Raw genomic sequence first — 26165 nt, 5'->3', positions numbered from 1 at the left:
GACTAGGAAGAGCAGCAGATGACTCCCTTTTAGTAAGCCGAGGGCTTTGTGTCCCTGCTGAGACCCCGGGCGCTTTCCAGATTACATGCTGCAACAGGGATAAAATGCTTCGGCTTGGCAGGATCGTATTGAAAACGAACCCCAGAATCTCAGACTCCTACAACAGGGAAATATAACTATTTTTTTCTGCAAGGACAGAATCCGGAATAAGGCATCAGAAATGTGAGCGGCACCCTGCTGTCAATGCAGGGCCTGCGGTGTCACAACACAGGCCGTACGGACGCACACTTTGCAGATCCGCCGTGACCCTGTGGTAGGAGTTAATCGGGAAAGCGCCCGGGGGTGGGGGTGGGGAAGTTCCAGGACTGCATCCCTGCCCACCCCTGCAGCGCCACACACTGCTCACACCATACTGCTACTACTACTACACCACTGCTTTTCAACAAATGTTGCAAAGCGGTTTGCATAGAAAAACAAATAAATAATGAACAAGAGGATTCCCTGTCCCCAAAGGCTCCCAATCAAACAGGAAACATAAGGCAGACACCAACAGCAGCCACTGGAGGGGTGCTGTGCTGGGGATGGAGAGGGCCAGTCGCTCTCCCCTTGCTAAATAGAAAAGAGCCACCACTTTACTCAGCACCATGCACTCTTGGTTTCTGCTTCTTTGATGGGGCTTCTGGTCTCAGAGCAGCCACCAACTGTCCCCCAGCCCTGCCAGCAAAGGTGGTTCTGCATGGAAAACCTTCTGCAAAGAACTTGCTCCTTGGGGCGGGGCGGGGCCTTGCCACAATCGCAGAGGCGTATCTAGGGAAAATAGCGCCTAGGGCAAGCACTGAAATTGCGCCCCTGTCCAAGCAGGAATGATGGGACTTGTAGTCAACAATACCTGGAAATCCCTGTTAAAAGGAACACTGTACCATCTAGACATGGTTGTTGATCAAAACCTGGAAACATGAGCCATCTCCGTAAAAGACTTAGAACAACAGTCAGGAGTTATGCGAGGATTCCAAGTGTCATTTTCTCTGTCTCGTCTCATGCCTATTTAAAAAACATGACTTTGTCCTAGAGGATCACCTGCCCAAAGAGCCACGAGCAAAATAGGGGAAGAAGAAGGTGGCCGGGGTGCGGGGTGTGGGGGAGCCTATAAACCAGTGAATGATTCCTGCCAGCCTCTCTCTTGTAATGACTGTTGGCTCAGGATGGGGTATATGTGTATTCACCACACCAGTGCTTACTGTGACACCAGGAGGGAGGAGGAGACATTAGTTTGCCACACTAGACAGAGGCATTTGCAACAGGAGCAGACAGCCAAGTTCTGCCAGGGCCAAAACCAGCCCCTGCCAGACTAAGAAATCATTGTCATTTGCCCCTTCCCGTCACAAGCAGTGTGCTGTTCTTTTATTACTGGCTCTAACTCTCAGATATCCCAGTCATGGATGGAAAACTCAGGGTCAATTCACAAGAGACACATTTTCTACATGGAAGTTTCTTCTGTGCAGAAACCCATGTGTGGTGACCGCCAGGGGCACAGCAAGGTTGGAATGGGCCAAGATGAGATTTTAAAATGGGCCCCCAGCCCCTCAAAGTCCAGGGCCTCCGCACCCCCCAGGCCCCCAAGGATTGAAGTCTGATATTTCAAAATAAGTATGCTGCCTGGAAATACATTTCACTGAATACACACATGCACACTGATATACATTGAGTACTATATATTTGTGCTCCTTTTAATGCCTAGAACACACTAGCAACGCTAATTATTACAATGGCCCCCTCGCTGCAGATCAGCAAAGGAGACTTTCAACCATGCAGGGTGAGCCTATGTTTGTTTTCTCAGAATTCTGAACAAATTCAGTCAAGTTTGATTCCAGGAGGTTTTCCACACCAGGCTTTTAAAGCCCTTTAACACACATCTCCTCCTCTGGAATGGAGGTGCTGCATTCACAGGTGGGCCAGATTTACCCTGAAGTCCCTGCAAGTTATTGGAGAGCAGTTCACACACAAGAAAAATAAAATAAAAGCACCACACCTGCTTCACAGTTCTCACTCAGACCTTCTGGGTTGCAAAATAACTTAAACACAAGTGCATTTATAAACAAATGAATGAATAAATAAATATTTGTTCCAGAAGTTTTTGTAACTTTCTGCCATGAAACAAGCCACTTATGGGCCTTTTTAGATAGCTTTTGTTTTTAAAGCCAGCAAATTCTCCAATCTGCTTTAAATTATTTAATTTAAAGAGACTTCTCAGCCCCCCCTCCGCATATCAAAGGCCTATGGCAAGCAGATCTCTATATACCCGAGGTGGGGGTGGGGGACCACCACAAAAAGGAATCCCCAGCCTACCTGGCCAAGGCTGTGCTGCAGGGTCCTGGCCGGGGGTCTCCTGCTGCAGAGAGCGCTGCCTGCCTCCTCCTTCCTGGCCTGCCCAGTTCAGGCTTCAGGGAGGCCTCTCTGGAAGCCCTGCCCGCCCACCCGCCTGCCCATCAGCTGAGAGGCGGGGAGAGGAGAAGAGCTCTGCAGTTTGCTGCTCCCATCCTAGGCCCAGCTGGAGGCAAAGCAAGTGGCTGAGGGGCCCTGGGGCTGGGCAGGTGGGCAGTGGGTGGCAGGGACTGGCGTGGCGCCTCCTCCTCAGTGGCACCTAGGGCAGGTGCCCTGGCTGCCCCCCCCCCCCAGTTCTGTCTATGCTGCCAGCTGCCAGGTCACACAGGTGGCTGCTGCTCCCCTCCAACCCGGCCTGCCGGAGCTGAGAAAGGCTGGCTTCAAGGCACAGCTGCTCATGCTGCAGGGAGTGGCCAGGGCCTCAGAGTCGCTGGGTTTCTCCTGCACAGCCACGAGGCACCTGGTCACATTTCTCTGCCCACCGGCTGGGGACAGAGGAGTCTGCCTTCCCACCCTCCTGTTTCCATGCAGTGTGTGGTGAGTGAAAGCTCTGCGCGGCTTGGGGCTGGGGGGGCCTGGCACATCCAGCCATAGGGACCTGCCAGGGCCCTCCGCTCAGGCCCTGCTCATCCAGTTGGCGGGAACTAGAGACGGGGTCTTTCCAGTTGTGGCCCCTCGGCTTTGGAACGCCCTCCCTGCAGAGCTTGGCCATGCTCCCTCCCTCAGTGTTTTTAAAAAACAATTTAAAACACAGCTTTTAAAAGAGGCTTTTTAATGTTTTATCTGCTGCTTACATCTGGTAGGTTCTTTAGTTTTCACAGTTCTCAGGTTTTCATTATTTATTTGTTTATTTGATAAATTTGCATACTGCTCACTACCCAAGTCTCTAGGTGGTTTACAGCATAAAACAAACCAACTTAAATAAATATAAAAAACCAGATTAAAATGTCCATAAAAACACGAAAACGCTTGGCTGAAGAGATGTGTCTTCTGTTGTTTCCTAAACGCCAACAAGCCAACAGCAATGGAGTCACTCTAATCTCAGCAGGAAGTGATGGTTTAAATCATCACATTTTAGCTTTTTATTAATACCTTTTGATTGTTTTTTAAACTTGTTTTTTAAATGGTAATTTTAAAATGTGGTTTCAGCCTGGTCTTTTAACTCCTCTAAACTTTATTAATCTTGTATTTTACACTGTATCTCCTTTACTAATGCTGTGAGCCACCCTGAGCGGTAGTCCTGGAGGGGCGGGGTGTAAATATTTTAAATAGATAGATAGATAGATATGACGGAGAGTGTCAGGGTCTGCCTCCTCATCAGGAGCAGCTCGTCCTCCCGTGCTGGGCAGGGGGCAGCCACGGAGGCACAGCTGCCTCTGCTTCCCGCCAGCCGCTCAGCATGCCCCCCCTCCCGACCCCCCGTTACTTAGAGCTGTGCTGCTTGCAGGCCGGCCATTGCTCAGGTGGGGCTGTGCAGGTAAGCAATGGCCAGCCTGCAGGGAGCGCAGGGCAGGAGAGAAAGGCGCTAACAGAGCTCTGGGAAGCAGAGGCAGCTGTGCCTCCCCCCCCTCCGGCTTCTTAGGAGCAGCCACTTCTGATCCTCACCAGGGCCAGACTAGAAGGATGAGAAACCCACGATCCCCTTTTCGCCTCTTTGGTTTTCAAAAACCAGCCGCGCACCGAGAGGGACAATTCTAACCCAGACCACAGAATGGAGGAGGGAGTCCTGCTGTTCCCTCCGTGCGGTTTGGCTGCAGGAACCCACCCAGCCCCAGGCCCAGCTGTTCCTTACACGCAGATGCTTTTACCTCCCAGGGCAAAGAGCAATTTGGGGAGGGATTTTCACCTGGAAAATGATGCAGGAGAAAAAGCGAAACCCTCACCCTTCACACCATCATCCTGAACTGGATTGGGGCCCCCACATCTATTCTAAAACATCAGAGCCACAGAAGTGTGTCCTCGCATTTTACATCTCATCCATTTTGGCCTTGAGAGGAGTTCCAGACGAATGAGCCCTGAATCCCAGGAGAGCGGCGGGGGGGGGGGGGCATTCTTTTTCCGCCAGCCAGCCAGCCAGCCAGCTCTTCTCCCCCCCCCCGACCCCCACAGCCTCTGAGTCACTGTCATGTCTCTTCCACCAAGAGGGTCCACCACCCTCCCTCCCTCCCTCCCTCCTGAGTTCCCCAGAACCAACAGAAAGGGCAGACAGTGGGGGGGGGGGTGAGAAGGGGAGGGGCAGGTGCGAACGGAGAGCAAAGGGGCCCCCTTTCCAAGTGGCGATTCTCTTCTGTTGAGCGGGGAGAGCAACTGGCCCTATTCAGCCCCAGCACAGCACCCTTCCAGCGGCTGTTGTTTTTCAGACTGCGAGTCCTTTGGGGACAGGGGACCATTTCATCTCTTTGTTTTTCTGTGCAAACCGCTCTGAAACCTCTGGCAGAAAAGAGGTATAGAAATATGCATGACAGTCGTCAACGTCCTGGGTTCCACGTCAGAATGCTCCCTTCGGAGCGGGCCCATTCTGGGCTGCAGCTGAGTGCGGATTCGACCCAGCAGAGACGCCAGCCGCTCCAGCCCCTTCTGCAGCCCGAAAGGCCACCCTTTCCCAGCGTGGCCTTGGACAAGGCAGGCATCCTGGGAGCCCAGCAGAGCCGCTGGGCGGGGAAGTGATGGTTGCTGGCGGCATTAAGTGTTAACTGTCCAGGAATAGCTAAAAACAGCCTGCTAAATGGTCATCACTAGGTAACCGTCTCCGACAGATAGGAGGGGGGGGCCACACCGCGGAGTAGCTATCTTTAAAGAGAACAAGCAGATCTGAGTAATCCAATTTAGGGGAGATAAGAGTGCCTCGCTGGCAGGCCTGTCCTCTGGCTGGACAAACGCCTCCGCTCAAGTGTCAACCCCAATCCTGGAGAGGTCACCGCACTGGCCCTGCAGCCTAATCGACTCCAGAATTGGCTGAGTGGATTTCCGAACAAACATGCGGGCCCAACTGAATTGATTTCCAGCAGTCCGTCCGCCCGGGTCCCTAACGTAATTATCCGGCAGCGAGTCCATCCGTGGCAGGCCCTGCATGGAAAGCTTCAGGTCAGCCCAAAGGAGAGCAGCGTTTCCTCCTCCCGGCCAGAGCAGCCCCTTCTCTCTCTCTGCGGCTCCCCCCCCCAGCGCAGGGGCCCCCGCCGGCCTCAGAAGACCAAGCCACAGCTCTGCGGGGGGTGGGGTGGGGGGCACAATTTGCAGCCGGGTATGTGACCTGCACTTGGGACCCCACAGAGGCACCCCACCCCCCCGAGGCATGTGCCCAAACACAATGGAAAGCCAGCTGGGTGCTCCCCCCATCCCATGAGGCCCAATGAAGCGGACCAGCAACAGATTGCAGGCAGACCAAAGGACCAGGCCCTTCTTTACATCCTGCCTTCATCTGTGGAATCCTCTGCCACAAGATGTGGTGACGGCGACCAGCCTAAACACTTTTGGACATATGCACGGAGAACACATGATATACTAACGACCACTAGTCGTGATGGAGAAGCCGCTGCCAGTCTGGGTAGACAGTGCTGAGCTGGATGGACCAAGGGCCCGACTCAGTCTATGGCAGCTTCCTGTGTCCCCGTGGTGGGCCCTTGTTGCCTGCAGGTGCTACAGACAGCCCCCTTCTCCTAAGCAGGAGGGCTGACTAGGGGGCCAGGGCAGCCTGCTCCCCCCGTGCTGCTCTTGACTGCGGAGAGGCCCACAGAGGAGGGCAGGGCAGGGCAGGCAGCCCCACCCCACCCCCTTCATGAAGAAGGGCCCTCCTCCTTGTGCAGCCCCCCCCCCAGCCCCTCTGCAGCCCTGGCCACGAGGGGGCCCTCAGCGCCCCAGCAGCTGCACCTGCCTCCTGGCCGCTGAGCCCCATTTCCTCCTGCTGCTCGTCATCTCCCCCCCCCCACCTAAAGCCAGAGCGGGGGGGGGCAGATTCCAGCACCATTTCTCAGGCTCCAATTAGCCAGCTCCAATTCATCACCCCGAATCTCTCCTGGCATCAGAGCTGGGATTCCGTCCTCACGCCTGGCAAATCGGTCTTCATTTAAAATCTTCTCTCTTAGCCCTAAATGGAAATCAATTCTGCAAGTTTAGCAAATAGTTAATTACTCCACAAAGAGGATTGATTGGCCTTTGATCACCAGAAAGCTCTGTAGTGCTATTAGTCTCTTTCATCTGTGATTAAACCACAGAGAGAAAGAAACAAAAACTAAATTAGGCCTCTCTGGTTATCCTACAAATATTTAACGGCGGGATAATCTCCGAGAGGTGTGCGCAGAGGTCTCCATGCCACTGGGAGCCACTTCTGGTTCCACCGGGGACCCAAGTGGCGTCTCTGGGAAGGGCCGGAGGACGTCCGGGAGGAGGCAGGAGGCAGGCGCTGCTCAGGAGGGGACCTTGCAGGGCTCTCTGGCTCCGGCTTCCCTTCCCTTCCCTCTGGGGCTTCTGTGACCTCTGCCATCGCCAGCACCTTCACGGTCACCACCGTGGCGAGGAGTTCTCTGCTGGGTTCAACTGTGAACCAAAGAGCAGCCCTGCGCTGGACCAGGCCCAAGCAAGCCCCTCTAGCCCAGCCTCCCGTTTCCCACAGTAGCCCGCCAGATGCCTCCGGGGAGCCCCCAGGCAAGAGGGGGAGGCCGCCCTCTCTCTAGCTGCATGGCTCCCCGGCAGCTGGTATTCGGAGGCATCCTGCAGGTAGCCTGTAGCCCTAGGTAGCCCTGTCCTCCATGGCTTTCTCCAAGCCCCCTTCAACGCCATCCCAACTGGTGGCCATCCCTACATCCCGTGGCAGAGAATCCCATGATTAATGACACGTGGCTGGAAAAAGGACTTCCTTTTGTTGCTCCTAAATTCCCCGGCCTTCATTTTCGGGGGGGGGGGGCGGATGTCTCTCTGCCCATGCTCTGCTCCATGCATAGTTTTGGACCCCTCTGCGGTGTCTCCCTGTAGTGGCCTCTTTTCCACACACACCAACTCTGCATCCCTTTCCGTGTCCCAGGAACACGCAGCAGCATCCAGCAGTCCAGGTCCAAAGCAGCCAGACCTCTGCCCTGGGACGCTGGGGTGGAAGAGGGCTGTGCGGAGTCTCCCTCCTCCAGCCTGTCCAAGCAGAGGCGTCCTGAGTGATTCGGGGGGCTCTGAGCACTCCAGCAGTTCTGGGGGAGAAGCTTCATAGGAACAGAGGAAGCTGCCCTCTACTGAGTCAGGCCCTTGCTCCACCCAGCTCAGTCTTGTCTTCACAGACTGGCAGCAGCGGCTTCTCCAACCTTGCAGGCAGGAGTCTCTCTCAGCCCTGTCTTGGGAGATGCTGCCAGGGAGGGGACTGGGAACCTTCTGTGCTTCCCAGAGCGGCGGCTCCATCCCGAGGGGAAGATCTGCTCACATACCAAGTCTCCCATTCAAATGCAACCAGGGTGGACCCTGCTTAGCTAAGGGGACAAGTCATGCTGGCTACCAGCAGGCCAGCCCTCCTCTTCCTCGGTGCTCTTCTTGGCGTGCCAGACTCTTCCTCCTGGTGCCAAAGGTGCCAGCAAGGCTCGGACACACTTTGGACTCCCCGAAGGCCCCCCGTCCCGGCCTGAAGGGCAGGCCACGCAGCCCCCAGCAGCCGGCCCCAATTAGCCCAGATGTTCAACTGACTTGTTTTGTGTCTGTGTGGCTCCCCCCACCCCCCCACCCCACCCCGAGTGTCTCATTTGCAGGATGTTCTTGCCTCTCTCTGGTTCTGCAGTTGTGTGTCTTTCTGTGTGACTGTTGAGGCTCAACACCTGCCAAACATTGCCACAGTAAATTGGACATGTCAGCCCCCGTCTGCTGGTGCCAAGGTGTGAATTAGACCGAGCCTCTCGCTGCTGCTCTTCCAGCGGCTGACTCCATTAGTGGGACACCCAGAGAGGAGCAAGGCCTCCCGTCATCATGGAAGAAGGAGCCCTCTGTCCCCACAGATGCCACCAGAGCAGCAGAGACGGGTAGCAAGGGGACGGCGGCGGGGGGGGGGCTGACCCACAGAATAATTGGCTCTCACCCCTACTGGGCCACGCCGTGAGCCACCTCTGGGAGACGGGAGGGGCTGGGAGGCAGGGCTCCGCCAGCAGCAGAGGGGGCTTGGGGTGGGGTGGGGGCTCTATGCTTCTGCCCAGCCTTGGGCAGCGCTTCCTGCCTGATGTTTTCGCCAACCGTTGTCTGCTAATTAAAAAGAATGCCCTGCACTGCGATCAATGCATGTCCATGCTGAATCCAGAATATCAGGCCTGAGCCAATTAGCTGCTCCTGCAGTAGCTGGGCACCAGGATGGATGGACCCCGACCCAGCACACGGATGGCAACTTGCAGGCAAACATTCACCCTTGCCTGGGCTTGGCGGCGGTGCACATCTGGGCACACATCTGGGCGTTTGTGTGCTCCCCCCCCCCCGATATTCATCCCATCCCTTCCTTGATGATCTTCCACTGCCTTTAGGCAGGTTTCTCATTTCTCCCTCTGGTGGCATATTAGTTTGTTATCATGTCATGTTGCTATGTTTGCGTTTTTGGAATTTTTGAAGTTGTCACGTGTGTTTATTCCATGCAGGGCTCTGTTTGGGTGGAGAGATGGAGCAGAACTTCCAAGAGACACAACTAACTCTACGTTTCCTCATGCACAGACAATGGCGCTCAGGACCGCAGCATGTCCCCCGGCACACAGAAGAGAGATTGCCACAGACTGCTCGTCTTTGCCTCCCAAAGAGTAGCCCTGCTTGAGGAGCAGAAATGTCACCACGCCTGACAGAGCCTGCGGCCAAGGGGGCCGTGGTGGAAGCAAGGCTGGGCCCTTGTGAGGAGGCAGGGAGCCTGGTGCGGGGTCACCTTTTTGGCAGGGGAGCATGCCTGACTGGCTACACAGGCCCATTGGACTGCGGCAGAAATGGGATCGTGCCAATCTGTTTGTGGCAACTGACAGGACAGCCCTGCCCGTGGTCCAGCCACCCTGTTCCCTGCCTCCCACTCTCCCTTTGGAGTGAGGTCATGGACCCTCCCCCCACATTCTTCTGGATGCCACGAACAAAGCCACAATGCCAATCCAGGGGTCTGTGTAGCACAGATCCTTGGAGCAGGGCAAGCCGTGGTCTGTGCCGGAATGTGCCACAGAGAGGGAAAGCAGCACCCCAGCGAGCGGGCAGTGCCTGGTTTGGGGGAGCTGCTGACTCAAAGCCTTGACCCTGCCTCTCCTTTTTGCCCTTTGCCACTTCCAAGAGGAGCCACCTTAAGTGCCGCAGCGGGGAAATGCTTGACTCACAAGCAGAAGGTTGCCGGTTCAAATTCCCGCTGGTACTATATCGGGCAGCAGCAATATAGGAAGATACTGAAAGGCATCATCTCATACTGCGCAGGAGATGGCCATGATCAACCTCTCCTGTATTCTACCAAAGAACACCGCAGGGCTCTGTGGGTGCCAGGAGTCAGAACTGACTTGACAGCACACTTTACCTGACTTCCAAGAGCACTTCCACTGCCATGGAGTCAACTATGCCTCACGGTCCCTAAAGAGTGGTTTATTTCAAGCACTTTGGTTCGAACAACTCAGAATCGGTTGGTGTGACCAGCCCTGGTTGGTTTCCAACCACAAAATAATGCCCTCCCACCAATTTACTCAGGACAAACATTAGACTGTGGGGCATTATTTCCTGTCCCCTACATTCAGTTTTATGAAATATGTATTTCTCTGGGAGCTGTACTTTGATTAGCTTCAGTTCTGCAAAGAAACTGAAGGACAACTATTTGAAAACCTCATTTTTCAAATAAACTGAGTAAAGCGGGAGGGGGAAAGGAAACATTGCTTAGAAAGCCCAAGAGCCAGACGGCTGGCGGAAGTGAGCACAGCCCAAGGGAGGAAGAAGCAGGAGAGGGGCGGGGCATAATTTGGGAGGCGGGGAGGGAGGGGCTGGCGGAGCTGCTGGACGGGTCATGTTGGTTTGTTATAGTCGGGCAGCACCTGAAGCTTCCATCTCGGGATCGTTTACAGCAACATGAAACACATTAAAACAGAAATCAAAACCTTAAAACCACAACTCTGGGTGAATAAATGTGTCTTTAAAGACTTTTTAAAAGTTGTCAGAGATGGTAAAAACACCCCAACTCCACATATACGCTGATGGGATCTGAGCTGTCGCTGACTGACCACGAGAGGCATCTTGGAGTCCTGGTGGACAGCTTGTTGAAAGTGTCAACTCAGCGTGCAGCAGCTGTGAAAAAGGCAGATTCCACGCTAGGGATCATTAGGAAGGGGATTCAAAATAAAATGCTAATATTATAATGCCCTTATACAAAACTATGATGTGGCTACACCTGGAGTACTGCGTACAGCTTTGGTCACCGTATCTTAAGAAGGAGATTGTAGAACTGGAAAAGGTGCAGAAGAAGGCAACCAAAATGATTGGGGGCCTGGAGCACCTTCCTTTAATCAGGCTAGGCTACAGCATCTGGGGCTCTTTGCCTTGCAAAAGAGGCGACTAAGGGGAGACATGATCAAGACGTACAAAATTAGGCATGGAGTAGAGAGAGTAGACAGGGAGACATTTTTCTCCTTCTCTCACAACACTAGAACCAGGGGTCACCCCACGAAACTGAAGGTTGGGAAATTTAGGACTGACAAGAGGAAGTGCTTTTTCACCCAGTGCAGAATTAATCTATGGAATTATTTGCCATGGAATCTGCTGATGGCCACCAGCTTGGATGGCCTTAAAAGGGTCTTAGACAAATTCATGGTGGACAGGTCTATCAATGGCTACGAGCCTGGTGGCTGTGGGCCGCCCCCAGCCTCAGAGGCACGAAGCCTCTCAATGCCAGTTGCAGGGGAGCAACAGCAGGAGAGGGGGCCTGCCCCTTTCAGCGCTTGCCTGTGGGCTCCCCAGAGGCATCTGGTGGGCCACTGTGTGAAGCAGGATGCTGGACTCGGTGGGCCTCCTTGGGCCTGATCCAGCAGGGCTGTTCTTATGGGGAGGCTCTTATTTCAGCAGGGAGCGCACTCCCTTGGGGTCAGCAATGGAGAAGGCCCATCCCTGTGTAGCCACCAGACGAGCCAGTGGCAACTGCAGACGAACCTCTCCGGATGATTTCAATGGGCAGTGGGATTCATGCCGAAGAAGACAGTCTTTTAAATACCCTGGGCCTAAGACAGGGATGTAGCTAAGAGAGAGAAGGCCCGTGTTCGCTGCTCTCTCCAGTGGCCTCTCAGATAATGAAGAAAATATGGAGGGGTGGAGCTGGGGGCCCCTCAGGAGCTGGGGGGGTGCCAGGTTCTTTGAACCCATCTGCTCAATTATAGCTACACCCCTGGCCTAAGAGTATATGTTATACTAGCACCTTGCATTTTGCCCAGAAACCTATTGGTTGCCAATGTAGATCTTTTAATATAGAAGTAATATGGTTTCTTTGAGATGACCCAGAGACCAACCTGGCTGCCACATTCTGGACCAACTGCAGTTTCAGGACAACATACAAAGGCAGCCCCACATAGAGCGCACTGCAGTAATCCAGTCTGGAGGTTGCCAGCATATGTACTACTGTTCTGAGGTCCTTTATCTCAAAGAATGGACGTAGCTGGTGTATCAGCCTCAACCTGAGACACCAGGGAGAGGTTTGGGTCCAAAAGCACTCCCAGACTGCGTACCTGTTCCCTCATGATCCCATCCAGAACTGCCAGATCAGAACTGCCTCCTGAGTTCCGACCCCACACCATAAGTACCCCCGTCTGATCTGGATTGACTCTCAGTTTCTTATTCCTCTTCTGGCCCATCACTGCCTCCAAGCAAGCGTTTAGCGAGGTTATGCCTTCTCCTGATAGGAGTTTTCCACACAGGGCCTTTAAAGCCCTTTAGCTCACATCTCCTCCGGAATGGAGGCAGTGCACTTGGGCAGATTTACCCCGAAGTCCCTACGAGCCCTCGGGGAGCACTTCACACAACTCGGGTTACAAAATGCACTTTTTGCATCGGGTTTTGGGGATAACTTTGAGTTCACAGTAAAGCCCTGCAGAGAACTCACGGTGAAGCCTGCTGTGTGGAGAACTCCCGGATGATGCTGGAGAAAGAGATCCGGGTGTCATCCGCATACTGAGAACACCTTGTCCCAACTCTCCTGGTGATCTCTCCCAGAGGTTTCATGCAGATGTTAAAAAGCACAGGAGACCCTATGGGGCGCTGGACCACATGACTCTGCAAATAATAGAGTTATCCTCAATAAGTCATTTAAGCTGCTTCCTCTTATTTTATTTGTTTGTTTGTTTCTTTATTTATTCAACATATTTGTATACTGCCCACTATTGAAATCTCAAGACGGCTTACAGCAATAAAAGTAGAATTAATTAACCAGCTTTACAGTTAAAATGACGGTCTATCCTGGTGCAGGTGACCTTCAGAAGACCCTCCATTAAGAGGAAACTCTGAACATCGTAACTCAGCACTTCTTGGTCTAGTTAAGTTCTGATATTGGGGAATCAAATGGAAAACTGTGGCCTGATCAAAACAAAGCCAACTGGCCACATCATCTCTCTGATTAAAATCCATTTTCCAAAAGCCACATTGTAAAAGGAAGATTAATACGGAAATCAATTAATTGCAGTAACGATGCATTGCGTTCTTTCAGCCCTGGTACGCAGAGATGTGTGCATCTCTATATCGACTGAATGGGGAGAGCAGGAAACATCACACTTGGAAAGCCATTGGCCTCCGGGGTTCTCCCAACCAGGATCTGCCACAGCTGGGGGAGCAGAGGCCGCTGCCTGCCTGCCTGGAGCCACTCAGGGCTGCCGTCCAGGGTCAGCATCAGTGGGCAGCTGCCAGGGTCCTCAGAAGGGCTCCCGGCTGATCCCCGAGACCCCCTCAGTGCCCCGAACGCTTGCATGGGTGTGGTGGAGCAAGTCTCCCAGGCTCTGCCCTGGTGGGAGGGCAGGAAGCTGGAGGCATCCGTCCCTGTGGTCACGCGCCAGTCCAACTGCTAGGTCTGCAGAGGCTGCTCTCCCCCCCCCCCCCCCGCCGGGCCACCCCCCACAGACACAGGAGGAACGGCTGCCCGAGGTCCCCTGGCCAGCCAGCTGGAGGAGGCGACTTCTGGACCGGCACATCACAGCCGAAGGCTGGGGAGAAGCTTCTAGCAAATGGCCTGAGGTTTGTCCTCCTAGGAAACCTGTGAGGCAGGAGCCGAGGGTGGCCTTGCTTGCAGGCTGTTACCTGGGGCTCTGGAGGGGCCTGTGGAAGTCATTGGCAGCTGATTGCTGACCTTCCATTGCCAGCTTTCCTGTAAAAACACGTTATGGAAACGGCCGTTTTGCAAAGGGTCCGATTTCTCCTCTAGCGGAACCCATTTCTATGGACAAAGTGCAAGGCTCCATGGTCTCTGATACTGATGCAAACACAAGCAGAGCCATGCTTAAGGGCTACACACAATCTCTGCACATGTGACTGTGCACCACAATAGACAGACACACATGTGCCGTATCAGAAGTGTACTGATTATAGCCTTGGACCCTTAAGAAAGGATTATTGTATTCCTTCACAGCCTTCTTTCCTGCACAAGAAGTCATTTTCCCGAGCTAAAGGGGAGCCATTTTTAAAAACCGGCTAACTTAGCAAAGAGGCACCTTTTCACGTGGTGATTCTCTTTGTTTAGCAGGGGGAGAGAAACTGGCCCCATCCACCCCCAGCACAGGACCTCCAGTGGCTGTTGCTGGTGTCTCTCTTATGTTTCTTTTTAGATTGTGAGCCCTTTGGGGACAGGGAGCCGTCTTGTTTATTTACTATTTTTCTGTGTAAACTGGCCTGGGCCATTTTTGGAAGGGCAGTTTAGAAACTGAATGAATGAATAAATAAATAAACCTGCTTGTAATAAGCTTTGCTGAGGAGGGGGTGGGTGGGGCTGGTTGGGATTTGAAAAAGTCCCTTTGCTAAGCAGGGGCTGCTCTGGTTTGCATTTGAATGGGAGACCACATGTGAGCACTGTAAGAGATTCCTCTTAGGGGAGGGAGCCACTCTGGGCTGGGAGAGACTCCTGCCTGCAACCTTGGAGAAGCCACTGCCAGGCTGGGTAGACAACACTGAGCGAGAGGGACCCGTGGTCGGACTCGGCAGAAGGCAGCTTCCAGTGTCCCTGTGGTGGCAAAGGCAGGCCTTGAAACGGAGCCCTGGAGGGGCTGCCTTGAGGACCCTGCTGAGGAGCTTCAAGAGGCTCGACAGATCCCCCTTCCTGAAAAACTACCCCGGGCATTTGGCGAGCAGCCTGGCGAAGCATTCTTTCAACGATCCCCACAGCTCCCATGCCTTGCCATTTCAACGTGCCAGCCAAGCCCTCTGTCTCTCCTCCCCAGAAGCAATTCAGAGTGACTGGGAGGTGGGGGGAAGGAAACCTCATTAAGGAACCCCCCAAAAAGAGGGCTCAATGAGGTCTCATTTCATCGTAATGAGCTCCAATTGAACATGATCATTATTTCTGACATTAAAGGCCTGTGAATCGTGTCACACGCCTGGGGGCTATTTTCTTCCTTGCCCTCTAATGCGAGAAATAACAAGCTGCAGTTAAGGGACAGGGAATCTGGGGTGGTGAAATTCCATTAAAATGGGAATTTCACTCTTGACAGAATGGCTGGGCTCTAGTTAAAGTTTGCTGAGTCACGTTGGCCATCCCAGGGGGCTGTTGATCGGGCCCTTCCAGCCTGGATGAGGGAGAAGCTAAGCTGATAGGGGGAGGACCTCCCTGCCCCCCTCCATAAAACATACACCACAATGCCAACATACTTAAGTGATGATTAAGAAAGCTTACAGCAGATTTGATTTGTTGTAAGCCAATTAGCTCTCTTGTTAAGCAATTAATCGGCTGACTAAAGTAAACATGAAGCAGACACCCCACCTGTCTCTGGCAAGGCCAGGTTCCTCCTTTGGCCCTTTGGGGGGGGGTGTGCTTTTCCAACAGGGTCTTCGTGGGACTCTCCAGAGTTCAGGCCCCTTCTGAGGTTCGATCTCCGGCAGAGAGCCGAGCGAAGGCCTCTTGACTCTGGTAAGCACACCTGCCAATTCTCACGCACGGACCCAACCCACACATGGCTCACAACTTCCTTCCTCTCCCCCACTTAAGTCCAGACTGCAAATGTCGTAGCTAAATACGTGTCAGCTGCAGAATAAATGAAGAGCAGAACATTGGCTGTTCTGCTTCCAGCAGGGATGCTCAGGCCACGTTGGAGGGAGGAGCTTCATCCTCCCGGGTGGGAGAGCCGGGACCGGAAATGGGGCAGGAAGAAGAACCTCCAAGCGGAGGGAGACGCCAGCTGGGCACCTGAGCCCCCCCATCCCACCCCCACCCCCCACTCGCTGCTTTGGTGCTGCGATGCCACCAAGATCCTGTTAGTCTCGAAGCAGCAGCAGGAGCCGAACCAACAGCGGCTCATCCCAACGAATCGGATGCGTGTGTGTGTGTGTGTGTGTGTGTGTGTGTGTGTGTGTGTGTGCGTGTGTGCGTGCAGGGAGGTCCAAGGAGGCACAGCGGCCTCTGCTTCCCGGCAGCAGCTTGGGTGGTTCCTCTCTCCCCCAGGAACATCAGAACAGCCCTGCTGGATCAGGGCCCCCGAGGAAGCCCATCTACAGGCTGGGCGTGAGCTGGGAGTCACGTGCAGGGAGCCCAGGTGGAAGGAAAAGGCACCGTCGGAAGGCCCCAGCCCGTGAGCTGCGAGGGTCCAAGGCTGGGCCGGGGCTGCTGGGCGGAGGATCAGGCCCCAGCGCGCCAGCGTGCTATGCTGGGTCTTGGCGGCAGGAGCCGAGAGAGAAGCCAGCAGCCCTGGGCACCCGCCCTCGCCATCGCCACGGCCCTCTTTGCATATGCAAAACAACTTGTGGCCAATTCCCTCCAGGCATGCTAAGTGGCATCCATATGGGCAGCATGTGGTTCCTGCCACGCTGGGTACTAATCTCCCTCGGCTGGAGAGTGTTTTGTGATCATTATCTCATTAATCCCCACAACAGCCCTGCCAGGCAAGTAGGTCAGCTCTCTCATGCCCACTTTGCGGGGCAGGGCGGGGGGGGGGGGGGAGGCCGCGAGGGACCCATCACTCATGCCAGGCAGATCAGCCCACGGATGGATGAGCGGGGCTCGCAGCACAGCCCTCCCCCAGCCGCTGCTGGAGCGCCTCCTCCAGGTCTCCAGGGATGCACCGCTGGGCCCCAGACAGGCCATCTTGGAAGCAGCTGCCCTGCTGAGCCGGAGCCTTGGTCCCCCGAGCTCAGCACTGCCTGCACTGGCTGGCAGTGGCTCTCCGGTGGCTCTCTTTCGCAGCCCTACTGGGGATGCTGCCAGCCAGGGACAGAACCCAGGACGGATCCGTCTCTGCCGCTGAGCACTGGCCCTCTCTGCTCCGGCACAGCCGGGTCACAGGGCCCTGCCTCTTCCATGCACAGCCCCCTTTCCACAGGCAATGGTGCCCGTGCCTGTGTGCGTGGACCTCAAAGGCTGTGTGTGTGTGTGTGTCTGATTCCAGGGGCATGCAGGATGCGGAGAGAGCTTTTCCGGGGGGGGGGGGCTTGATCTCCTCCCATCTAATTGGTCTGTGCTTGTGAGGAGTGAGCAGGCAGAAAAGGCTGGGAACAGCGGAGGAGGAGGAGGAGGAGGAGGCGGAGGCTGCAGCTCCTGCGGCCTGATGAGCTGGAGAGAGGAAGGGCGAGGAACCCGGCTCAGGCTGGTCCCGGAGGGGTTCATTAAGCGACTGGCCGCCCACTCCAGCCTGTCCTCTCTGACCGGGAGACGTGAAGAGGAAGGAGGCCAGCCCTGCCGTCTGCAGCGGCATCCAGTCGGAGGCTCCCAGCAGCCGCCAGGGGGCACACGGGGCACCTGCCTCGGGGTGTGTGTGTGTGACTGCGCTCTCTTCCTGGAGGGCTGCCTCCCCCCCCCGGGGCCTCAGCCCCACTGCAGGGAAAGGGGGCGGCCCTGCCAGGAGCGAGGGGTAGCCCCGACGCGGGGAGGACAAGCCCTCAGGGGCTGGCTCCTCCTGCAGCAAGGAGGGCCCAGTCCAGCCGGGCAGGCAGGCGGCCTCTTGCTTCCCGGGCAGAGCAAGCCCCCTTTACAAGCAGCCGAGCTGCAGCAATGGCCCGTTGGCGTGCAGAAGCCAGGGGCCGCTGCTGGGCTTGGCTGCCTGTGAAATGGGCTCGGCGGAGCCTTCGCCTCGGTCCCGGTCATGGCAGCCAGAACCTGGCCGTGCTGCAGAGGATGCAGCAGCTGCCTCTCTCCCTAGGCCCGCCTGGTAGCAGCAGCCGCGGGAGGCAGCTCTTTCCCTGGCTAGGACAGTGAGGGCAGCTGGTGTCATGCCCCGTCTCAGCCAGCCGCCCCTGAGTGGTGCTGGGAGCCCTCTGCGGTCCTCCTCCTCCTCCTCCTCCTCCTCCTCCTCCTCCTCCTCCTCCTCCAAAGCCGCTGCACACAAACACTCCAGTCCTTAATCTGGAAACGGAGCCCAAAGGACATTTCCAGTAGGCACTTGATGAACATAATCCCTGGGCTAGAGTCCTCGCTAATCCCACTGTGGGAAAGGCGGACTCTTCATCCAGTCGGGGGATTAGGCGGGCGGGAAGGAAACCCTTTCCCGGGGCACAATCCGGCCTGCGTGTGTTCTGGGCCCCCCTGTGAGCCTCCAGGGGTGGCCCGGCTGACTGCCCAGGCACCGGGCCCCCCCCCCCCGGCCTCATGCACCGCGGAGTGGCACACTCTGCCCCCGGCCCCTCTGCTGCTGCCTCTGGCTTCTACCCGCCTCAGGCCGCCCCCCGCCCCCCCAGTTCTCCCCCAGAGATCTCCGAGCTGACAGGATTCCCTTGGGGCAGACCCGACGGGCTTCCTGCCATTGGGGCCAGTCGGTGGGGCCGGATCCGACAGGCCTTGCAAGCATGCCTGGCCCTCCTCCCACAGTCTCCACTCCCTGTGCAAGTGGTGGGAGGCCCCCATCGCCCGGCTCCCCCCCCCCCGGACAGTTGAAGAAGCTTCTCCCGTCTTGCCTGCAGCCGCCTCTCTGCCAGGCTACACCTATTTAGCTCCTTTAATCTTTCCTCATGCATCAGTCCCTTCGGCCTCTTAAGCCCTTCTGTTGTTTGCCTCTAATCTCCCTCCTGTTTATCAATATCTCTCCAAGACTTGGGGGGCTCCGGGGCTGTGGGGCGGGAGGGCGCCTTGACCCAGGCCCTGCCCGGGGCCCATTCCAGATGATGCGCTGCTGCTGTTCAGCAGGAAAATGCTTCGGTTTGGCAGGAACGTTCTGAAAACGTAAATAGCTTGTGCAACCTTCCTTCAACGGGAAAAACCCCGCCTTTTTGTTGTTGTTGGCAATGCACATGCAATGTTGTAAGACTAAAGCGCGAGGATAAAATCCGAAATATGGCATTGGAAAAGTGAACGGCACCTTGCTGAGAGCACAGGGACTGCAATGTCAAAACACAGGCAGTACGGATGCTCACTTGGCAGACAGTAGTGACCCTGTTGTAGCAGGTAATCTGGAAAGTGCCCAGGTCCCTGTTTTCTGTTACATAAGAACTTAAGAACCTAAGAACAGCCCTGCTGGATCAGGCCCAAGGAAGCCCATCTAGTCCAGCATCCTGTTTCACACAGTGGCCCACCAAATGCCGCTGGAAGCCACAGGCACGAGTTGAGGGCCTGCCCCCTCTCTTCTGCTGTTGCTCCCCTGCAACTGATACTCAGAGGCATCCTGCCTCTGAGGCTGGAGGTGGCCTATAGCCCCTCCGACTAGTAGCCCTTGATAGACCTCTCCTCCCTGAAGTTATCCAAATCTCTCTTAAAGCCATCCAGGTTGTTGGCTGTCACCACATCTTGTGGCAGAGAAGTTGATTTGCTGGTCCTAAATTACCTGGCAATCAATTTCATGGGATGACCTGACCCCTAGTTTTGGTGTTATGGGAGAGGGAGAAGAATTTCTCTCTATCCACTTTCTCCACATCATGCATGATTTTATAGACTTTGATTATGTCTCCCCGCAGTCATCTTTTTTCTAAACTAAATAGCCCCAGGTGTAGCCTTCCTTGCCTCCTAAGGAAGGTGCTCCAGGCCCCTGGCCATCTTGGTTGCCCTCTTCTGCACCTTTCCCAGTTCTACAATGTCCTTCTTTAGGTATGGTGACCAGAACTGTATGCAGTACTCCAGGTGTGGCTGCACCATAGTTTTGTGTAAGGGCATTATAATATTAGCAGTTTTATTTTCAATCCCCTTCCTAATGATCCCTAGCATGGAATTGGCCCTTTTCACAGCTGCTGCACATTGAGTTGACACATTCAATGAACTGTCCACCACGACCCCAAGATCCCTCTCCTGGTCAGTCACCGACAGCAAAGCTCCCCATCAGTGTATATGTGAATTTGGGGTTTTTTGTCCCAATGTGCATCACTTTACACTTGCCAACACTGAACTGCATTTGCCATTTTGTCGCCCACTCCCCCAGTTTGGAGAGATCCCTTTGGAGCTCCTCACAAGTTGTTTTGGATTTCACTACCCGAAAGAGTTTGGTGTCATTTGCAAATTTGGGCACCACGCTGCTTACTCCAACTTCCAGATCATGTATGAATAAATTAAAAAGCACTGGTCCCAGTACAGATCCCTGGCGGACCCCACTTCTTGCTTCCCTCCACTCTGTTTCCTGTCCTTCAACCAGTTAGCAACCCACACATGTACTTGTTTCCTTATCCCATGACTGCTAAGTTTTCCCAAGAGTCTTTGATGAGGAATTTGTCGAAAGCTTTTGGGAAGTCCAGGTATACTATGTCAACTGGATCACCTTGATCCACACACTTGTTGACACTCTCAAAGAACTCCAAAAGCTTTGTGGGCAAGATTTACCTTCGCAGAAGCCATGTTGATTTTTTGATTTTTTAGCGTGAGTTCTTGTGCAAGGGTGCAACCCGCAATGGTGCACTCTTGTCCAAGAATGCAACTTATTTGTGTCTGGAATTTGATATGTAAAGCCAATTTTTATTCTTTAAAAAAGTATATCTAATGTATTTCCGCTCTGTTTCATTTCCGCTTTTGTTTCTGGCTTTTGATCCTGTTGGTCTCACGCCCCACATGTTTGGTGCTTCTGCTTGTGCAAAGGAGAAAGTTGTTGCACCTTTGCACAAAAGCACCAAGAAATGGAAAAAGGAAAGCAAAGGAAAAAAGAGTGTGTCGCATCTGCCGTTCCCTACCGCCTCTGGGACCCTATTGGCTGGAAATGCAGGAGGGGTGTGTGAATGCGATCTAGGTGGCATATGGACACCTCCTGCCTGGAAAATCCACTGCAGTGACAGGCAATACAGCTGGCCCAAACCCTGTCATGTTGCATAGAAAACTGCATCAAAGCCGCTGTGCTCGCAGTTTCAAACCACTGCCTAATTCCGCCATACTTTGCAACACTTTAACCGTTGCAAATCCCGTAGTCGGGAAAACGCCCAGGAGAAAGGCTCCTTTGCCCATGGAGTACCCACACATGCACACTCCTCTCAGGGATGGCTGCTCCCTAAATACAACAGGCTGCCATAACTGGACACACACACACACACACACCGCCGAGGTGTTAACAAAAATGCAGCAACCCTACCCTACATGCAAGCAAGTCCCGACCATTTCAGGTAAGGTGCAAGTAGAACATTTGTACCCGGGGATGTTGCAAACCTCCCTGGCCCTTGCACACACAATTAAAGAATTATTTGAGAGAGAGAGAGAGAGACCAGGCGGGGGATGGGTTAAGCTGTCTTTAATCTTTAATTCATACTGAAGGACGTGCTTTGCACATGGCAGCATGGAAAGGGGGCTCCGCCAGCCCTTCCCTTTCAACGCGGCCACAGCCTGGGGGGCCGCACAAATGGCCTGCCTTTGCCCTCTCTGTTGCTTTTCATGGCAAAAAGGCCGATCGCTTCTATCCACCCCACCGAGCCTCTTCTGTCAGCCCCAGAGGGCTCGCGAGAACAAAATGCAGCCGCGTAAAAGGGCCCCCCCCTCCTGAAGGCGGCGGGGAGAGGGGGAGGGGGAGAGCTCCCTCACTGGAGGGGGGCTGCAGGGGGCAGAAGTGCAGGCCTTAAAAGCCGGTAAGTGCTGCTGATCTTTCTGCATGGATGGCAGAATTTGGCTGAGGCCAAAAGCAGGCTTGCTCTTCCCAAGCTCCCACAGGCTCTCTCACTGCATTAAGGGATGGAAGCCGAGGAAGGAGGCGTCTCGAGAAGCCCAGGCGAGGGGAAAGGACCCTCTGCAGGATTCAAGCAAGGGGCACACGCCTCTGTGTGTGTGTGTGTGTGTGTGTGTGTGTGTGTGTGTGAGGGGGGGGGAATGACTGGAGCGACAAGCGGGATCCAGGCAGGAGGCGCAGCTGCCCCTCTCCAGGCCCGGGAGCATCTCAGCCCAGCAGAGACAGAAGGGCCTCCTGCGGAGGACTGCCCCACGGACTCTCGAGTCGGGCCAGGAGGCGCTGAGCTGGCCAGGGCCAGATCCTCCCACAGCGGCAGTGCCGGGCATCAGAGGCAAGCCAGCCAGAGCAGCTTGAGGGGAGCAGGCAAGGAGGGCCAGTCAGTGGAGCAGGCAAGCAATGGACGCGGGCACGCCTTGCCCGAATGAGAACTGTGCTTTCTTAAGGCACAGGCCCTGCCCAACAAATGCCTTCCTTGCTCGCCTTACTGTCAGCTTGCATTTGTTTTGCCAAATGCATCAGGAGCAGGAAACCAGCCAAGGAGGCAGCAGGACCCTCAGACAGACAGCAGAGGTGTGAAAAGAGGCTTGCAAGCAGAGGAGGCAGGCAGATGGCAGAGAAGCCAAGAGAGATATTTGCATCGGCCTTGATTCTGGAAGATGTTTGGCGGAATAAGCATCTGAGGGGGGATGTCAAGCAGAGGTGGCAAGAGATGGAGTTTGCAAGCTCACTGGCAAAGTGCAAATTAGCAGGTCACTGGGGCCAGATGGCACTCACTCAAGAGCTCTTTAAAAACTCCAGTGTGAAATTGCTGGTCTCTTAACAAAAATTTGTTATGTTAATATTTTATTCACATATTAATAACTATTATATTAACAAAAAGCCTTCTTGCCAGAGGAACAGGTCAAGGTAACACCAGGGGGAATCCAGAACATTGCAAGCCAGTGAGCTTTTCTGAGTAAACTGGTGGGAAATAATATTAAAGACAAACTCATAAAGCACATAGAAGAGCTAAGCTTGCTGGGAAGAGTGAGCAGAGCTTCTACGAAGGGGAGTCCTGTGTCAAGCATCTTTGGGGGCTGAACAAGAATGAGGAGAGATCCGACAGACACGGCAGACTTAGGCTTCCAAAAGGCTCTTGACCCTCGTCAAAGGCTCCTGAATACATTTAGCAACCATGAGAGAAGGGGACGTGTCCTCGTATGGTCTGACTACTGGCTCAAGGACGGGAAGCCGAGCTGGGCGCTTTCCAGATTACAAGCTGCAATGGGGTAAAATGCTTCGGCTTGGCAGGATCGTATTGAAAACGACCCCCAGAATCTTCAACGGGAAAATACAGCTACATTTTTGTGACGCACATGCAACGTTGTAGCACTCAAACGCAGAGATAAAATCCGAAAGAAGGCACCGGAGATGTGAATGGCACCTTGCTCTCAGCGCAGGGATTGCGGTGTCACAACACGGGAAGCACGGAAGCAGCAGATCCATAGTGACCCTGCTGCAGGGTTTAATCTGGAAAGCGCCCAGGAATCAATTCTCCCAGCGAGGGGGGGAGGAATCCGCAGTCACATCACCCGCTGAAGGATCTATATGGGGCTAGGGCATTTTGACTTGTTCATACGTGATCTGGAATGGGGAGTGAGCAGTGGGGTGGCCACAATTTGCAAATTACAAGAAGTTGGAGGTCTGAAGGGGCAGTGGCCGATCAGGAAAGAGGCCTTGAGGTCAGGGTGGACGCCTCACTGACCCGTCAACTCTCTGTGTTTCTCAGCAGCAGTGAAAAAGGCCAATTCAAACTTAGGCAAGGAACTGGAAACAAAACTGCCAGGATCATGATGCCGTCATATAAATGCCAGAGTAAAAAAAAACCCTCCGTTTAAGAGAGCAGCGTAAGACATATCCACTCATGCACCAAAAGGCATGAACACAACATGTCAAGGCGGCTACCACGACTCCTTGCCACATACACAGTAAAAAAAGGTCCCACGGATCCTCCTCACTTACACCGACTGCAGCCTCCACAGTGCACTCGTGAACCCTCACATCTCAAGGCAAAATGTCCACACCGCTCCAACTCAGCTCTGCTTCATCAGATCTCCCCCCTGCACACACACACACACACACACACACACACACACACACACACACACAGACCCGCCAAAATTGAGCCAGATGATGCCCCACCCCGTCGGTGCTCCACAGCCAGATGCCATCCAGACAGGAGGATCCATCTTGGCATTGGGCTGAAATAAACGTCATGTTCAGGCACTGGAATGAGGGCATGTTGAGAATGCCACCGCTCTTGAATTCTGGACCTCCTCCGGGGGGCCCCCTGGTGCACTGGGGGGAGATTGGGTGAAATTCTGTTCATCCCAGGCAGAAGGTGCTTCCTGACACCTATAAGTTGCTACAAAACATGCTGGTGGCAACTGGAGACGGACCTCTCCGGAAGACCTCAGCGTACGCTGGGGATCATAAAAAAGAAGGCGCTCTCTAAGGTAACCTGGACCGAAGCTGTTCAAGGCTTTAAGGGGAATAACTAGTACTTGGTATTTTCCCCAGGAACAATTTGGCAGCCATGCAACTGCTTGAGAACAGGCATGATATGGTCTCTCTGCGTTACCCCAGAGACCAGCCTGGCTACCACATTTTGGACGAGCGGAAGTTTCTGAACTACGTACGAAGGCAGCCCCATGCAGAGTGCATTGCAGTAGTCAAGCCTGGAAGTTACCAGCTGATGCACCACTGTTTTGAGATTGTTCTCTTCAAGGAATAGATGCGGCTGTCTTATCAGCTGAAGTTGATGGAAAGCACTCCTGGCCATAAGATCTAGCTCATCCCTCATTGTGTTTGTTTTGCACTGGAACCAACCTCAACCCAACAGAGAAGTCGTGGTACTGTGGGAGCACTGCTTGACATTTCCATCAATGGAGGTCTGCACGTACGGTCGTCATCACAGAGAACCTCTCAGCGGTCGGCAGCCACGATGGGTGTGGTTGACACGCCCTCAACTTCCACTGGCTAGAGAGTCGTCCCCCCCCCCCCGCTGGTCCGAGTTGCAAAAGCATCCCACACGTACATCTGCAGAAAGGACAATCATCTCCCCCCCACGTACAGTCCCTCATCTCCCCCCCACGTACGGTCGTCATCACAGAGAACCTCTCAGAGGTCGGCAGCCACGATGGTTGTCTTTTTAAAGCCCCATGTACACATTCCCACGGTCTGCTTGTGTCTAGTGGCACGTGATTAGCAAGGCCTGGCCCAAGGCCTCCTGCCTGCGCGATCCAGGCCTGGTGCTGTTTGGATCAGATCCCAGTGGGGGTGGGGGGCAGGGGGGCGGGCGGCAGCTTCTCATGCCTCCGCCTCGAGTGGGGCAGTGCTCTGCACAGGCATCCGCGAGATGTGCCTGTCGTCGTGATATGCTTGGAAAAGTCAGCGTGAAACATTCCGTGCCAATAAAAATCAACAGAGGGAAGAAGAGAAGAAGTTCTCGGCAAGCAACCCTAAATAAATTACCATCTTGGTAATTCTGTAATAAATCCCCCAGTTGGGTTATAACGATTTAGCGTTTGCTGATTTGGCACAAAGACAAATGTCTGGAGTTGCTTAATGGCCGAAGTGTAGCCCATTCACCTCTTTGACCCGGCTTCAGCCTCTGCTTGCAGGGATCTGCTTGGTGAGTGGCAGAAGAAGAGCTGAGTTCTTAGCAGGAGCAGCTCCAGAGTCGGGCGGGGAGTGGGGGAGAAACCTGGGGGTGGGGGGTGCTTCTCTGTCCCACCTCTTGCCAGCATCCTGCCTGCCTGGCTTTACCAGGGCTTTGGGCTTCCACGCCAGAAGGCGATGCTCTCCAGCGGCGAGTGCGCCGATAATCACTGTGCGCCTTCCTGGACAGACATCAGAAGGCTTCCTCGAGCTTCCTGAGGCCCCTGGGCAAGCGGTGAAGAAGTCCATTCCTCAGAAGACCCACAAGGGATGGGTCCAGAAGTCTTGGCCCTGATCTCGCCTTCAGAGATGCAGCAGGACCACTCGTCAGCCCAAGCGGTTGGCCCCAGCAAGTCACACCTTTGCCCCTATTCCAGGGCAGGAGGGGTGCATCTCATGTCAAGAGCTCGGCTCGCGAAAATGCCTCGAAGGAACAAAGGATGTGCACTGAATGGGCATCAAGAAGCAGCCGGGCCGGCTCAGTCCCTCCTGGCTCCGTTTCCTGCCTGCTCGTTTATGGAGCCTTTTCATGCGGTGAAGGCAAGAGAGCTCCCGCCTCAGTGGCCCTCCTGAGCAGAAGAGCAGGAGCCATGCGGGAGGCAGAGCAGCACGAGGTCAGCCGGAGCGGGGCAAGGAGGACCGGGAGAAGGGGAGCCCGGTGGAGGCTCCCAGAAGAAGGCAAGCAGCCGGACACAATGCCGGCCAGCACCCGGCTGCAGGCCGGAGCCTCCCGCAAAGGCAAGGAGACACCTCTTGCTGCGCTGAAGCCGAGCGGGATGGCTTGCAACCACCTTCCTTCACGCCCTGAGCATCCCATGCAGAGGATGCAGGATGTGGCTCTCACAGGGCCAGGCAGAGCCTCAGCAGGTCCTCCTCGCAGGCAGGGGCCAGGGAAGAGCAGCC

At 54.6% G+C, this 26165-nt stretch overlaps 1 protein-coding gene across 3 annotated transcripts in view; it reads right to left on the bottom strand.

The window, feature by feature from the left end:
* Positions 1-26165, bottom strand: part of ZFHX3 (zinc finger homeobox 3) — a 236480-nt gene that overhangs the window by 181940 nt on the left and 28375 nt on the right. Inside the window, exon 1 of one of the 3 annotated variants that reach the window (XM_053271181.1) lies at positions 15278-15439. The exons of 1 other annotated variant lie outside the window; for it this stretch is intronic. The gene's annotated coding sequence lies outside the window, so the exon portion shown is untranslated. Of the gene's footprint in view, positions 1-2346; positions 2422-15277; positions 15440-26165 lie in introns of those variants that run through there. One more of the 3 variants, XM_053271180.1, reaches the window with a different exon arrangement.

The sequence above is a fragment of the Hemicordylus capensis genome, chromosome 9 (assembly GCF_027244095.1).
Source record: "Hemicordylus capensis ecotype Gifberg chromosome 9, rHemCap1.1.pri, whole genome shotgun sequence".
Classification (NCBI taxonomy): domain Eukaryota; kingdom Metazoa; phylum Chordata; class Lepidosauria; order Squamata; family Cordylidae; genus Hemicordylus; species Hemicordylus capensis.
Note: the sequence above shows the minus strand (reverse complement) of the source record. Positions and strands in the feature narration are given on the sequence as shown.